Raw genomic sequence first — 18,155 nt, forward strand, 5'->3', positions numbered from 1 at the left:
GGATGAAGGTACAGTGGAATTGCATTTTGTTCCAACAGATCAACAACTAGCAGATATCTTCAGAAAACCACTGTGTGAAGCTACTTTTACAAGACTGGTAAATGAACTTGGAATGGTTTCAGGTTCTTTCTCTAAATCTGCCTAGTTTATGTTCTGATACATCAGACTTTATGATCAGTATTTACAGATATTACTATCTTTGTGTATTCTGTGCTTAAATTGAAATTTGCTTAAGTATTGATTGTTGTCTGATGTGAATTTCTAAACTCTGATAGTGATATGAATGTTTCTGTGACTATTCAATCCAATGAGGATAACTGTGCTAGATGCTGACCTAGTAGTCTTTAATATACTAAAGATCCCATATTTGAAGTAATTGTTTATGTGGAAATCATTTAACACAAGCAAATTCTGATATTGAGCTTAGTCAAAGTTTACTTTGTGTATCTTATTACTAAGTCAAAAACTAGAATAGTGCTTCTTATCTGTTAAGTTCTGACGTTTGTAAATCTGATGGATGTATTAAGTGCTGATAAGCCTCACTTATCAAAAGAAAAAGAAAAGAAATAAAAATCAGGTACTCCTTTGAGATCTAGAGTAAAAATGTGGAAAGGAAGATCCAAGTGCATTGCTGGTATTAAGTAATATGCATTAGAAAAGCAAAAAAAAATTATTGGTGACTTTTCACACTCTATGATTACTGGAGAAATACTCTGATAGCAGCATAAATTCTTTTAAGCAGTCATGACTCACTTACACTGAGAAGCCACTGTAAAATGGAATTTCAAAAGATGCATAAAATGAGCACAAAACAGTTGAGTTTGGACTCATGCATGAACTCATTCTAAAGTAGACTTCAGAATAATGACAGATTTTGAGCAAAGTTCTTAGTTATGCCTTATTTCTAAGATGTACTGAAGTGAATCAGACTTTACTTTTTGTCTGATATTTAGCTTAATGCACACACATACACTCCATATGAATGATGAAAATTACTGTGGTGATAAATGTTGTTTTAGATGAACAGTTTATGTGTCAGATTGCATAAATTCTGAGGACAAGTTCTGATGATTAAGTTCTGATGTAACCATATCAGTATTTGTGTGAAGAATTACAGGAATAATCATTCATTTTTCGAGTTAAGGAGCCATATTCTGATGACTTTTAAATTCTGATAATAATCAAGTTCTGATGCTGACATGGCAATATTTATTTACTTGATTTATTTTTGGTCATTACTTGAATGATAATATTTTTACAGAATATTGGTTAATGTGAGATAAAACAGTCATAATCATTATGGGTTAGTGGTTAGCGTGTATGTCTTGAAAACCTGCATGCGCACAGTAATTGTTATTATATCCCATGCCCATTAACTCTGGCTTTAGATCTTTTACTAACTATTATTATTACACATCAGTCTAGGGAGTCGAGGGGTTATTATTTTTACTTGTAATTTTTAACCAGTCCTCGCGTCCCTTGATATTCTATTGGCTATTTAAACCGACTATTCATTCCAGCCAAAACATCTTTCATTTTCTCACAAACTCACTCTCTTTCATTCACATCAACAAAAATGGCACATTTTAGTTGGTATTACTCTTATGGCACAGAAACTGTGACTATCTTTCGCAATGGAATTCCGATTTCATATCCTATCAACAACATTCCATATGTCATCTGGATTCAACTTCCAGAGAATATTAAAAATGATCCATTGTCTTTCCAAAGAGAAGCTCATCTTCGTATTCTTAAACAGCAGGAGCAAATCATTCGTAGGAAGAAGAATTAATTGTCATCCATCTGTTTCTCTTCACCATCAGCTTTGTCAGGATTCTTAGACTAGGACTAAGGCTGTTGATGTTAGGAATCGTAGAATAGGACTATCTTGTAATTTTTTGCATGTAATTGATAAATTTCATGAAATGTAATCATCTGATATATCAATGAAATTTTCTTTAATTGCAAGATTTGTTCCTTGTTTCTCAAATTATGTGACTGTGCATGTTTAATTGCAATTTATTAATTTTTACTTCATCAATTTTTAATTTTATTTTGTGATGAATGTTTTGATTAAATTCTGTTGATTTGAGAAAACAACTGAGGGACAGGTTTCCATATCAGAACCTGTTGTTGTAGAAGCTGAGAAGGTCTCTTCTCAGAAAGATACTATAACTGGGAGTTCTAGGCCCCTCAAAAGGCTTAGAAAGTTAAACTCTGATGATAAAGTTCCTACAGTGTCTCCACCTTTGAAGAAATTAAAGAAACAGAGAGCTCACAGGGACATAGTTGAGTCAGATTCAGAGGATGTAGTGGAAGCAGCTAAGGAAGGGGATCAGGAATCTCTGATCTCAATAGAATCAATTGTTATTAAATCATTTCCTTCTGCACAACCAGAAACTGTACAAGACAGAATACCTACACCTCCTATGTCACCTATAGTTGATCCAGTACATACTAAAGAACCAGGTACAAGTGCTGAAATTGATATTCATAACTTGGTTGTGCCTGAGGTTTTGTACTTGGAAGCTCCACCAATTCAACTCACTCCACCAACAACATCAATTTTGGATGTTGATAAGAACCTGGCTGCAGATCAGAATTTAGAGGATGATGTTGAAGCATTTATAGCCTCACATACTGCTATTTTATCAGAGGATGCTGATACTGCAGGATCTACAAGTTTTGATGCTGCTAATGAAGATATTACTGGTGAAGTTGCTGCTAATTTAGATGCTAATATAGCTGGTTCATCAGGACATTCACCTCAACAAACAGTTAATAAAGCTGATTTAGTCAAGAAGTTTGTTATAGGGGAAGCACCAGTACCTTGGAGTGAAACTCCTAGAGGAAATGAGTGGACTAAGGTATGGAACACAGTTAGTTTTGTTCCTTCTGAAAAGATTCTTGCTGAGCATCTGGCAAAAGCTGATAAAATACTGATAAATGATAATTTCAAGGCACAGCTGAGAGTTACTGCATTGAGTACTAGGCACCTTTAGGGTCAACACTCAACAACTAATGCCAAGGTGAATAAAATTCAAAAAACCTTGATCCAGCAAGATATGAATGTGAAACTTGAAAATAACAGATTTTTCAAGCCAGCCTTTGACAGAATTGCCTACATTGAGAAAACTCAAGAGAAGCAACAAACTCAGATTGATGAAATTCTAAAAAATCAAGCTTCTCAACAAACTAAACTCAATGAGATCCAATCCTCAGTGGAATTGCTTGTCTCTTTTCTCTTACCTGCTGATGCCAAAAAGGGGGAGAAAGTGATTAAGTCCAAATGCAAATCTATTCAGACACTGAAGGGAAATGATGATGGAAATGATGACCAGGGAAACTCTGATAAGGGTAGAGGTCAAGGTCAAGGCAAAGGATTTTCATCAAGTAAAGCTAGAATTACAAGTCAAGGAACAAGTTCTGATATTGGGAGAAGAATAAGTTCTGATACTGATAAAAGGATAAGTTCTGGTGAACATTTGGAACTTGATGAAGAAATTTCAAAGGAGTTATTTCTTAAAAAAAATCCAGGAATGGACTTTGAGAGTCTAAAGGAAGAAGAAGCTAGACTCAAAGCAGAAGGTATCAAGACAAAATCTAAAGCTTCTGTTGTTGAAAAGAAATTTCCAAAGCCTAAGGGTATTGTGATAAAGGAAAGAACAAATTCTGAGGCAACCAAAGCCAAATCACAAGTGGAAATTGATCCAAGGTCCAAGGGCAAAGAAAAAGTTGATGAACCTATAAAGGTTTATATGCCAGTCATGGATGAAGAAATAACTGATGATGAAGAAGCTGCTAGTCTTACTCTGATGTAAAAGAAGATTTTTCAAACAACCTCTGACATGGCTCATGTTGTTCAGAGTCAAGACTTAGTAAGATCTGATATAACAATGAAGCAAGCAACCTCTGACATAGCTCAAGTTGGCTTGATATCAGAAGTTAAGGAAACCTCTGACATTGCTCATGTTAAACCTTCAAAGATACTCCTACCGGGATTCACCAAAGCTAAACAGACTCAATCTTTGAAGACTGCAACAAGTGGTTTTGAAGCAAGAGTTGTTACAGGAAAAAAAGTAAGAGATAAATCTGGATTGGGTAGTTCTGATGAAAGAAGAATACATAACACTACCAATGATCCAACTTTCTTAAGTGAACTAGGTGTTGGAACAACTCCTGAAATATTGAATCGACTTGAATCTGTATAAATGGTTTACCACACCTTTTTGAAAGAACATATCTTGTTATATTTTATGATAGATGGAAGGGTATACGATATTAGGCAGAATGCTATACCACTGAAGTATTTTAAGGAATTGGAACATGTTCTATTCCTACTTCAAGTGAAAGAAAGATTAACAGATAGTGCTGCATGTTATTTAAAGTCACAAATTCAAAGACAGAAGAAGCTTTACTCTGTAAAGTCTGACAACACATACTGTCCCAATTACAGAGATCACAAAGGTGATATTGTCGAAATGAAGCCTAACTCTGCTAAGATCATAACTACTTTTCTGGGTTATAAGGCTGTGGAATTCAATTTAGAGTCTGACAAGGCATATCTGATCAGACTAGATCAGGAGATAAGAAAAGCTAAGATAAATGATCTCATAACAGCTATTTTTCAAACTGATGAAAATACAGCTGAATTGATAAATGCTAAAAGGAGGATGATCAATGAACTTGAATATGCTGAGAGATGTCTTTTGAAGAATTATCTCAGAACAACTCCCGACATCAAAGAGATCAGACATTGAAGCCAAGTCAAAGATCTATAACTGCTTAAATTCTGAAGTGTATACAGACTGATTCATAATATACCCAAACAAGAGGCGAATAATATCACTCCTAAAATAGGAGAGTTAAATCCTTTCTAGATCATTCATATTTCTTATATGATTCATAATATACCCAATATACACTTTTATCATCACCCGGTCAAAGGTAACTTTTAATACAACCAAAGTATATTAATTCTCATATAGAAATATAATGATTTCAAGTCTAAAGATCAATACATCATTATTACTGTGAGAATTACTTATGACACAATAGACATGTAGAATCTCATATTGGGTCTTCCAACACCATGTATATAATACATGTGTGCCTGTGTTTTGACTTTAGTATCACTATACCTATGATCAATGAGATGTGATCATCGATCAACATTCACACTAGTCTTAATGCATTATTATTGTCCCTTAATAAAAATACACGACTAGGGATCTTTAGGAATATCGATACTATTCTCATAATCTCATTTCTAAGTCACGTAATTAGAGATATAAAATTACATATCATATTCCAAGGACATTTATAAATCTAACATCTTATCGCTGAAAATAAAGATATAATAAATTACTAAAGAATAATCCATATAATCTGAATTAATAATCCAAATGTTTCATAATATAAACATAATAGTGTTGTCTCTAGGGCACAAACACTAACAATCTTCCACTTGCACTAGAGCCAATCACCCATATATCTAATACCCATGGAACTAGTATGACCTTCATGCTTTTGCTGCGAAAAAGCCTTAGTCAGTGGATCTGCAACATTATCATCAGTATGCACTTTACATATATGTATATCTCCTCTTTCATTAATCTCTCGAAGGAGGTGATATCTCCTAAGTATATGCTTTGCCCGGGAATGGGACCTTGGTTCTTTAGCCTGTACGATGGCTCCATTATTATCACAGTAAAGATCAACTGGATCTGTGATCGATGGAACCACACCAAGTCCCGTTATGAATTTTCGTATCCAAACAGCCTCTTTGGCTGCTTCACTGGCAGCAATATACTCAGCTTCCATTGTAGAATTAGCTACTGTCTCTTGCTTTGAACTCTTCCAGCTTACAGCACCTCCATTAAGGCAAAACACAAAACCTGACTGAGATATTGAATCATCTCTGTCTGTCTGAAAGCTGGCATCAGTGTAACCCTTTACAACCAACTTATCATCTCCTCCATACACCAAGAATGAATCTTTAGTCCTTTTCAAGTACTTAAGAATATTCTTGACTGCTGTCCAGTGACCCTCGCCAGGATTAGACTGGTATCCGCTCGTCATGCTCAAGGCATACGAAACATCAGGTCGAATACATATCATCGTATACATTATAGATCCAATTGCCGAAGCATATGGAACTTTGTTCATACGGCCCTTATCATCTAATGATTTAGGGCAGTTATCTTTTGAGATCAATATCCCATGAGACATTGGGACATATCCTCTTTTTGCCTCTTAAATCTCGAAACGATGCAACACTTTGTCAATATATGTACTCTGACTTAGGACGATTAATTTCCTTGACCTATCTCTATAGATCTTGATCCCTAATATATAGGTAGCATCACCTAAGTCCTTCATCGAGAAACTATTTTCCAACCAAGTCTTAACAGCCTGTAGAGAAGGTATGTCATTCCCTATTAGTAATATGTCATCTACATATAGTACTAGGAATGCCACGTGGCTCCCACTAACCTTCTTGTAAACACATGGTTCATCTTCATTTTGAATAAAGCCAAATTCTTTAACTGTTTCATCAAAATAATGATTCCATTTCCTTGAGGCTTGCTTCAATCCATAAATAGATCGAAGCAACTTACAGACCATCTTAGCAAACTTGGGATCGACAAAACCCTCAGGTTGTATCATGTATACATCCTCTTCAAGGCTCCCATTTAAGAAAGCAGTTTTGACATCCATTTGCCAAATCTCATATTCGTAGTAAGCAGCTATTGCTAGCAAAATCCTGATGGACTTGACCATAGAAACTGGTGAAAAGGTCTCATCATAGTTTATACCATGAACTTATTTGAAACCTTTTGCCACCAGTCGCACTTTATAGGTCTGTACTTTACCATCCATGTCATTTTTCTTCTTGAAAACCCACTTGCACCCTATAGGTTTTACCCCTTCAGGTGGATCAACTAAAGTCCATACTTTATTTTGATACATGGATTCCATTTCGAATTTCATGTCCTCTAGCCATCTCTCGGAGTCTGGACTGTTCATAGCATCTTGGTAGGTAAGAGGCTCATCATTATCTATGAGCATTACATCATCATCTTGAGTCAAGAGAAATCCATAATATCTCTCTGGCCCATGACGAGCCCTACTAGATCTACGAACAACCTGTGTTTCCGGAGCAGGAATATCTTGATGTACTTCCTGCCCATTTTCCAACTCTGGTTCAATATTGTTTTGTACAACTCGATCTTCATCGAGATCTATAGTCCTCCCACTAATTTTCTTTGCAAGTAACTCTCTTTCAAGAAATACAGCGGTTCGAGCAACCAACACTTTGTTCTCGGTAGGATTATAGAAACTATACCCTTTAGTTTCTTCAGGATATCCCACAAAATAACATTTATCCAATTTTGGTCCCAGCTTATCAGATACCAAGCATTTTACAAACGCTTTGCATCCCCATACTTTCATACAAGACATGCTGTGACGTTTCTCAGTCCATATCTCATATGGAGTCCTTTGAACCGATTTAGTTGGAACTCGGTTTAGTGTATATACAGCCGTTTCTAGATTATAACCCCAGAAACTTATTGGAAGATCTGCTAGACTTATCATCGATCGCACCATGTCCAATAAGGTACGATTCCTCCTCTCAGAAATTCCATTCCATTGAGGCGTTCCAGGAGGAGTAAGTTATTATACGATACCACACTCCTTCAAAAAACCTTTAAACTCGAGGCTTAAGTATTCTCCTCCACGATCTGATCGTAGAACTTTTATACTTTCCCCTGTTTGCTTTTCCACTTCAGCCTTGTATTCTTTGAACTTTTCAAAAGAATCGGATTTTTCTTCAAAAGATACACATATCCATATCTACTGAAATCATCAGTAAAAGTAATAAAGTAGTAAAAGCCACCTCTTGCCATCATACACATTGGACCACATACATCACTATGTATAAGTCCTAATCATTCGGTGGCCCCTTTCACCTTGTCCGGTAAAATGAGCTTTAGCCATTTTGCCAATGAGACAAGATTTGCATTCTTCGTATGATTCAAAATCAAACTTATCCAAGTAACCATCTTTATGTAATTTGGAAATGCGTTTCTCATTTATGTGACCTAAACGACAATGCCAAAGGTATGTTTGATTTGAGTCTTTCATCTTAATACGTTTATTATCATTATTTATGTTATAGACAATAGTATCTATATCAAGAACATATAAACCATTAAACAAACGTGCAATCCCGTAGGTAACATTATTGAATGAAAAGGAATAACTATTGTTCTGAATCAAAAATGAAAAATCTTTCTTGTCCAAACAAGAAACCGAAATAATATTTCTGCAAATCGCAGGCACGTAAAAACAGTTATCTAGTTCTAAAATAAGCCCAGTAGGAAATGATAAACGATAAGTCCCTACAGCTAAAGCAGCAACCTTTGCTCCATTGCCAACCCATAGGTCGACTTCTGCCTTAGCCAATGTCCTACTTCCCTGCAGTTCCTGCACATTTATACAAATGTGAGAACCACATCCAGTATCTAATACCCAAGATGTAGAAGTAGACAAATTGACTTCAATAACATAAATACCTGAATCAGAAGGAGAAGCAGTAACAACAACCTTCTTCTTCTTCAGATCCTCCAAATAAGCATGACAGTTCCTCTTCCAATGACCTGGTTTTTTGCAATAGTGACAATCACCAACATTTGGAACACCACCTTTAGGCTTCAAAGCCTTGGTCGGATCAGGTTTCAGATTGGCATTCGATTTATATCCCATCTTCCTCTTGCCTTTCTGTTAGATATATTTGATAATGTCATGGCTAATATGATTTATGTTTAGTTTTCAGATCTTACTTAACAGGATAAATCAATACTTAACTGGGAATCAGTACTTATACTGGAAGTCAGGACTTAAGGATATCAGTACTTATATTATCAGGAGATAATCATCAGAAGTTGGATATCAGAACTTAAGTGCTGAAGGACGATCAGATAAGGAAAGTAGCTGATTAAAGGAAAGAAGATCGAGATAAACATAAGAAGAGATATGCATGAAGGAGTTCCGTGAAAAATGGAATACTTGGAAGAAAAGATATCTGATTGATATATTTTAGGAAGCAGAATTATATTCCATATCAATTAGCGATTATCTTGTAACTGTGTAGTATATAAACACAGACATAGGGTTTACACTATAAGTGTTATCATATTCGAGAAGATTATTCATTGTAACCCTAGCAGCTCTCGTGATATTTGTTCATCACTGAGAGGTAACAGTTCCATACTGTAACAAAGTTTATTGTTTCAATAAAGTTTGTTTTATGTTACTCAAGATATTAAAGTTCGATTTGATTGTATTACACACTGTATTCACCCCCTCTACAGTGTGTGTGACCTAACAAGTGGTATCAGAGCCTATCTGTTAACACCCAAACAGTTAAAGATCCAAACACAATCATGTTTGACACAGAAACTCCAACTAAGGCTACCAAAACTGAAGAACCTCCAAAGACACAAATTCAAAGTCGGTATGAAACCATCAGAGTTCCCATACTGAGACCATCTGAATATGCCATATGGAAGGTGAGGATGACCATGTTTCTGGAAGCTACAGATCCAGAATATCTTGATAGAATCAAGGAAGGGCCTCACAAACCAACCAAGCTCGCTGTTGCAGTTGCAGGTGAAGCAGCAAAAACCGTACCAAAGGAAAAGAGTGATTATATTGCTGAAGATATCGTATCAATTGGTAAGGATGCTAAGGTACGACACTTACTGCATAGTGCCATTGATAATGTAATGTCAAACAGGGTAATAAACTGCAAGACTGCTAAAGAGATATGGGATGCTCTGGAAATAAGGTGTCTAGGAACTGATACGATTAAAAAGAACAGGAAGACAATACTCACTCAAGAGTGAACACTTTAATTCAAAGGCTAATGAATCATTGACTGATTTATATGATAGATTTGTCAAACTCTTGAATGATCTGTCACTGTTTAATAAGGAGTATGATCTTGAAGATTCAAACCTTAAATTCCTGTTAGCTCTTCCTGAATGTTGGGATTTGAAGGCAACAACAATAAGAGACAATTACAATCTTGATGAAACAACTCTTGATGAAATTTATGGAATGCTCAAGACGCATGAACTTGAGATGGAACAAAGAAGCAAGAGAAAAGGAGGAAAGTCAAGAACAGTTGCTCTTAAGGCTGAAGAAGAATCCCCCAAGGCAGCTACCTCAAGGAAAGACAAGGGTAAAGCTCTTTTCACAAAGTCTGATACTGAGTCATCAAGTTCTGAAAGTGATGATGACTCAGATTCTGAAAGCTTGCCTGAGACTGATGCTGATGAGGAGATGATGAAGCTGTGTGCTCTTATGATGAAAGGGATCACAAAGATTGCATACAGGAAGTTCAGGAAGGGAAAGAAGTTTTCTAGGAAAGGCATAAGTTCTGATAAGAAGAATTTCAGAAGATCTGAAGGCAGAGGAGGAAAGTCTGATAGAGGAGATTATACCAATGTCAAATGCTATAACTGTGGTGAGAAAGGCCACATATCTCCTGATTGCAAGAAGGTAAAGGGTGACAAAGGCAAGACTCTTGTCACAAAGCAGGAAAGCTGGACAGACACCTCAGACTCTGAAAGTGAGGAGAACTATACGTTGATGGCAAATGCTGATAAAGAAAGTGCTGATAGCAGTTCTGAAGCTGCTGAAACAAAGGTACCTCAGACTACTTATGCTTTTCATACTGATGATATTAATGAGTTGAGAAGATATCTTAAAACCATGTTTTTTAGTTATAGAGATCAAACTTTCACATGTGAAAGATTAACTTCTGAAAATCTTGCTTTTAAGAAAAGAAATGATTTCTTTGAAAAAGAGTTAGTTATGTTCCATCAAACTCAGAAGGATAGAGATGATGCTCTATATGTTAGGGATGAAGTGCTAAAAATGAATGAATCTCTAAAAACCGAGTTAGAAAAGGAAAGAGATATAATCAGGACTTGGACTAACTCTGGCAGAACAACTCAAAATTTTCTAAGTAGTGAAAATTGGAAAGAGGGCTTAGGTTATGGAAAGGATAAGAATGATAAAGGAACTGTAGAAATTAAGCCTGTTGTTAAGCAAAAGCCAAAGTTAAAACCTGTTAAGTTTGTAACTGAAAAGTCTGATAATGATAAATCAGAAGTTAGAGAGAGATTAACTTCTGACAAACTAAAACAGGAAAAGACAGCTGAAGTAAACATAGGCTTAATGACTAAGAAGCAGCTTAAGCATAAGCTGAAAGATGTTAAGAATGCAAACAAGGTAAAATCACCTAGAAAAAATAGGAATGGAAAGGAAGGTGTGAATAAAAGTAATATTTATAAACCTGTTCCTGATACTCCTAGGAAAATATGTCATAACTGTGGAAGTTCTAACCATCTAGCTTCTTTTTGCAGGAAGAATAAGAACATTAACTCCTTACCTTCAAAATCAGGAGTTAAGAGTCAGTCTGTTAGATATAAACCACAAAATCCTTGTTTTCATTGTGGTAGTTTATGGCATTCCATTTATACTTGTAAGGAATATCATAGTTTGTACTATGATTATTATAAATTAAAACCTTCTTTGAAGAAAGTTTCCATTGTTCCATCTAGTGTAAATTCTGATTCAAAGACAGATAGTGTAAGTTCTGATAAGAAAAATGTTAACATAAACTCTGATGCTAAATCCGCTGCAAATGTTAACAAACTTAAAAAGGCCAAAGGATCCAAGCAAGTCCGGGTCCTTAAAACTAATAATTAGTGGTCTTTGTGATTGCAGGGCAACAGGAAAAATATTCTAGTTCTGGACAGTGGATGTTCAGGACATATGACTGGAAATAAAGCCCTGCTATCAAACTTTGTGGAGAAAGCTGGCCCAAGTGTTTCTTATGGAGATGGCAACATTGGAAAAACATTGGGATATGGCAATATCAATCTTGGGAATGTCATCATTAAAGAAGTAGCTCTGGTCTCAGGACTTAAACACAATCTGCTGAGTATAAGTCAAATCTGTGATAGAGGTTATCATGTTGATTTCTTTGAAGAACACTGTGAAGTTGTGAGTAAATCCAAAGGTAAAGTTGTTCTAAAAGGATACAGGCGTGGTAACATTTATGAAACTAAGCTTTCAACAAGTACTGATGGTTCTGCAATCTGTCTAATGAGTAGAGCATCAATTGAAGAAAGCTGGAATTGGCACAAGAAACTCTCTAATTTAAATTTCAACAATATAAATGAACTGGTCAAGAAAGATCTTGTGAGAGGACTGCCAAAGTCAGTATTTGCTCCTGATGGCCTCTGTGATTCTTGTCAGAAGGCCAAACAAAGAAAATCTTCATTCAAGAGCAAAACTGAATCATCAATTCTTGAGCCTTATCATCTACTGCATGTTGATCTATTTGGTCCAGTAAATGTCATGTCTATTGCAAAGAAGAAATATGCATTGGTCATAGTGGATGAGTTCATTAGATACACATGGGTGTATTTCTTGCACACAAAAAGTGAAACTGCATCTATCTTGATTGATCATGTCAAACATCTGGATAAATTGGTCAAAGATTCTGTGAAAACCTTAAGGAGTGATAATGGCACTGAGTTCAAGAATTTGATAATAGAAGAGTTCTGCAAAAACCATGGAATAAAGTAGGAATTTTCTGCTCGTGGAACTCCACAGCAAAATGGAGTTGTTTAAAGGAAGAATAGAACTCTCATTGAAGCTGCACGTACAATGCTTGAAGAAGCAAAGCTTCCAACCTATTTCTGGGCTGAAGCTGTGCAGACTGCTTGTTTTACTCAAAATGCAACACTTATTAACAAGCAAGGAAAAACACCATATGAGATGGTGAAGAAAAAGAAGCCAAATCTGAAGTACTTTCATGTATTTGGATGCAAGTGTTTTGTTCTCAAGACTCATCTTGAACAACTATCCAAGTTTGATCTAAAAGCTGATGAAGGAATATTTGTTGGATATCCACTTTCCACAAAAGCCTTCAAAGTCTATAATTTGAGAACAAAAGTGGTCATGGAATCTATCAATGTCTCCTTTGATGACAAAAAGATTACTGGTCTTGAAGACTTTATTGACCATGATCAGCTGAGATTTGAAAATGAAGACTCAAATTCTGATACTGAAAATCCTGACAGTCTAAGTCCTGATACTGTAAACTCTGATGGATTAAACTCTGATGTTATTAAATCTGTGGTGACTACGCCAAAGGTAGATGCACCTATGGAGGGGGAGCATACTCAAGATCTTACCACATCTCAAGAAACATCAGAACATACATCTGGCTCTTCAAGTTCTGATTCGTCAAGTTCTGATAAGCCAAGTTCTGATAGTGCTGAAAATCTAAATTCTGAAGAATCCAAATCAGAGAGCATAGTTTCAGGGGGAGCAGCAGAAAATGAAAATGAAGGCAACATGGATTGTGGGGGAGCATCCAGTTCTAGAGAAAACCTTCCATCTGCAAGGAAGTGGACTAAATCACATACACCTGATTTGATAATTAGAAATCCTGATACAAGTGTCAGAAGTAGAACAGGTACTTCAAACGAATGTCTTTATAATTCTTTTATCTCTCAGACTGAGCCAAAGAAAGTGGAAGAAGCTCTTCAAGATGCTGATTGGGTGCAAGCAATGCAGGAAGACTTAAATGAATTTGAAAGAAACAAAGTCTGGACCCTAGTGCCAAGATCAAAGAATAGATCTGTTGTTGGTACAAAGTGGGTATTCAGAAACAAAACTGACAGTGATGGCATAATTACAAGGAATAAGGCAAGGCTGGTTGCAAAAGGATATTCTCAACATGAGGGAATTGATTATGATGAAACATTTGCACCAGTTGCTAGGTTAGAAGCCATAAGGATATTTATGGCTTATGCTGCTCACAAAAAGTTTACTGTCTTTCAAATGGATGTGAATAGTGCTTTTCTCAATGGAGAATTGGAGGAGGAAGTATATGTTGAACAACCTCCAGGCTTTGTAGACTCCAAACATCCAGATAATGTCTACAGGCTTGATAAAGCACTTTATGGACTTAAGCAAGCTCCTAGAGTATGGTATGACACTTTAGCTCAGTTTCTTCTGGAAAGTGGATTCAACAGAGGAACAATAGACAAAACACTGTTCTACCTCAACCATGGAAAGGACTTACTTCTGGTCCAGATTTATATTGATGATATCATTTTTGGGTCTACAAATGACAGACTTTGCAAGAAGTTTGCCAAACTGATGCAGTCAAGGTATCAGATGAGTATGATGGGGGAACTTAGCTATTTTCTGGGCCTTCAAGTCAAGAAGAATGAAGAAGGAACCTTTATTTGTCAAACTAAGTACACCGGAAATTTGCTGAAGAAATTTGGAATGCAAGATTGTTCAAGTGCATCCACTCCCATGGCCACTGCAATAAAACTGGATAAGGATACTGGTAAATCAGTAGATATTACTGATTACAGAGGTATGATTGGCTCTCTACACTATCTAACTGCTAGTAGACCTGATACCATGTATGCTACCTGTCTCTGTGCAAGATTTCAAGCAGATCCAAGAGAACCTCACTTAACAGCTGTGAAAAGAATTTCTAAGTATCTTAAAGGAACAGCTGATCTGGGATTGTGGTTTCCTAGAGAATCAGATTTTAAACTAATAGGTTACTCAGATGCAGATTTTGCAGGTTGCAAAATTGACAGGAAAAGCACAAGTGGAAGCTGCCAATTTCTTGGAGGCAGATTGGTTTCTTGGTTCAGTAAGAAACAAAAGTCAATTTCCACATCAACTGCAGAAGCAGAGTATATTGCTGCATGAAGCTGTTGTGCACAGATTTTTTGGATGAAGAATCAGTTACTGGATTATGGGTTAACATATTTCAAAATCCCTATTTACTGTGATAATCAAAGTGCTATTGCTATGACAGGTAATCCAGTTCAACACTCTATGACAAAGCACATCAGCATCATGTACCACTTCATCAGGGAACATGTAGATGAAGGTACAGTGGAATTGCACTTTGTTCCAACAGATCAACAACTAGCAGATATCTTCACAAAACCATTGTGTGAAGCCACTTTTACAAGATTGATAAATGAACTTGGAATGGTTTCAGGTTCTTTCTCTAAATCTGCTTAGTCTTGTTCTGTTATATCAGACCTTATGATCAGTATTTACAGAATTTTAACTCTTTGTGTATTCTGTGCTTAATTGACAAATGTGTTTAAGTACTGACTATTGTCTGATATATGTTTCTAAACTTTGATAAGTGATATGTCTGTTTAAGTAACTATTCAATCCTATGAGGATAACTGTGCTAGATGCTGACCTAGTAGTCTTCAATAAACAAATGATCCCATGTAAGAAGTAATTATTTCTGTGGAAATCTATTGACACAAGCAAATTCTGATAATTGAGCTTAGTTGAGTTTACTTTGTTTATCTTATTACTAAGTCACAAATTAGAATAATGCTACTCATCTGTTAAGTTCTAATACTAGTAAATCTGCTGAATGCACTAAGTGCTGATAAACCTCACTTATCAAAAGAAAAAGCAAAAGGATCAAAGAATAAAATCAGGTACTCCTTTGAGATCTAGAGTAAAAATGTGGAAGGGACGACCCAAGTGCATTGCTGGTATTAAGTAAATATGCTTTAGAAAAGCAAAATATTTTCTTGGTGACTTTTCACACTCTATGATTACTGGAGAAATACTCTGATAATAGCATAAATTCTGATAAGCAGTCGTGACTCACTTACACTGAGAAGCCACTGTGAAATGGAATTTAAAAAGATGCATAAAATTAGCATAAAATAGTTGAGGTGGACTCAAACATGAACTTATTCAACAGTAGGTTTCAGAAAAATGACAGCTCTTTAGCAAAGTTTTAGTTATGCCTTATTTCTAAGATGTACTGAAGTGAATTAGACTTTACTCTTTGTCTGTCATTTAGCTTAATGCACACACTAATCACTCCATATGAATGATGAAAATTACTGTGGTGGTCTATGTTGTTTTAGATAAACAGTCATTGTGTCACTTTGCACAAATTTTGAGGACAAGTTCTGGTTACATGTTCTGATGATTAAGTTCTGAAGAATATAACTCAGAACTTGTATGAGGGCTTACTAAGATAGGCATTCCTTTTTCGAGTTAAGAAATTATGTTCTGATGGTTGTTAAGTTCTGATATAAGTCTAAGTTATGATATTACAGTCTAATTCTTTACTTGACTTATCTATGGATAAAATTTGATAACAGTCTCGGTTCAAACTAGAATATGTTGAAGTGGAAGATTAATAGTCACTATGGTTAGGGTTAATGGTATTCGTACTTGAACAGTCAATTTTTACTTGCTTCTTGTGCGCATTAAACCATGTTTTCTCTTTCCAATGAATGTTTTTCTTTTTCCAAGTCTAGGGAGACGAGGTAGACTTAATTCTACCTGTCAGCATTAAATTCCTTTGCGTCTCCTGACATTCTCTTGCCTATATAAGCAACCACTTCACATCAACCTTCCCATCAAATCCTTTCTCACAAACTCATCTTACCTTCATCCTTTATCTTTCAAAAACACCATGGTCAGATACAACATGTCTTTGAACTATGAAACATTCAATATGGAGCTAAGCTATGCCGATTGGCAGTAGGAATGGCACGTCACTGCCATTCCTGATGAAATATGGGACTCTATCCCACATGAGGTACTCACTCACCTCCTGTTCTTCTATATGGATTACCATCGCCATCTGGAGCGATTGGAGGAGGAAAGGCTGGAAGCTCTCCGCCAGCAAGAGCGAATCATTCGACTCGCCATTCTGTTTGTCGAGAGTAGGAAGAAGAAATGATTTATTTTCTTCTTCCTATTTTTCTTCATCATCAGCCTTGCCCTGCTTCTTGAGCTAGGACTAAGGCTGTTGATGTTAGGTTTAGCAGCTTAGGGAAATCTTGTACTAGTACTGATGTAATTTCAATTTCATGAATGTATTCACTTGATATATTAATGAAATTTGTTTTTGTTTGAAGATTTTGTCTCTAAGTTCTTTTGTAATGCATTGATAAATCCTGATACATAGTCATATTTTGATGACCATATAACTTCTGTTTTAATTTAAGTTCTGATTTTCCTTTATCAGTACTTACTCATCTGATTTATCTTGGTTATTTTCACTTGATTTATTTTCAGAATATTAATGATGCAGTGAAAAATAATTAAATAAGTGGGAACAGTTTCAATTTTGAATTAAAATTGTTTCACCTTGATTAATGGAATATCTGGGTAAGTGGAACGGTTTTTCCTTGAAAATAGGCAAGTGGGCAAGTAATGATTACTGTTTTCTCGCGCCCAGTAACTATCCGTTATTACTGCATGTCTGACAGGTGTCCAACGGTAACATTTTTTTTTCAGAATATAAAAATGACAGAGAGAGGATTTTTTAATCTTTTATTTCCTTTCATACTTTTTCTCTCTACCTGCTTTTACTCTCTCTCTCTTCTTCTCACATTGGTTTTCATACAGACATTTTATCAAACACCTAACAGGCACGCTTAAATCTCAATTTTTCACATGGCACCTAAGGATTTAATCATTGATGGAGCTAAGTTTGTTCCAAACAACTATGCTGCAATTCTTGATCATGCTGAAGCTCCATCTGAATTGCATTTTGTGCAAGATCTTCTTGCACACAGTGAGATTGGGTATGCATTGACCCAGCCTTCAGTCTTTTCAAGCCAACAAGTTCTGACATTTTGGCGGACTGGGCACTTTGATGATGGTGGTAAACATGGCACTCCTAGTATTGTTTTTGAAGTGGGTGATTCTTCATATGCAGTCACTCCTGGTACAATACGCAAGGCTCTACATCTCCCAGAAGGATGTACCTTTTCAATTCCAGAGGAATCAGCTCTTCAGGAGTTAATGGCCAATTTGGGGTATGAACAGAGTTTGACAAAACTTGGGCAGTTGAAACGGGCTCATATCAGAAGAGAATGGAGCTTCTTCTTCGACTGCATCACTAAAGCTTTTGGGAACAAATGTTCGAATTTTGATGCTATCCCAATTTTGAGTCAGTACATCGGGTATGCTATTATAAACCACACTCATTTTGATTTTGCAACTGGTATAATTGGTTTTATTGGGGATAGGAT

Source organism: Apium graveolens, chromosome 2 (genome assembly GCF_009905375.1).
Source record: "Apium graveolens cultivar Ventura chromosome 2, ASM990537v1, whole genome shotgun sequence".
Lineage (NCBI taxonomy): Eukaryota > Viridiplantae > Streptophyta > Magnoliopsida > Apiales > Apiaceae > Apium > Apium graveolens.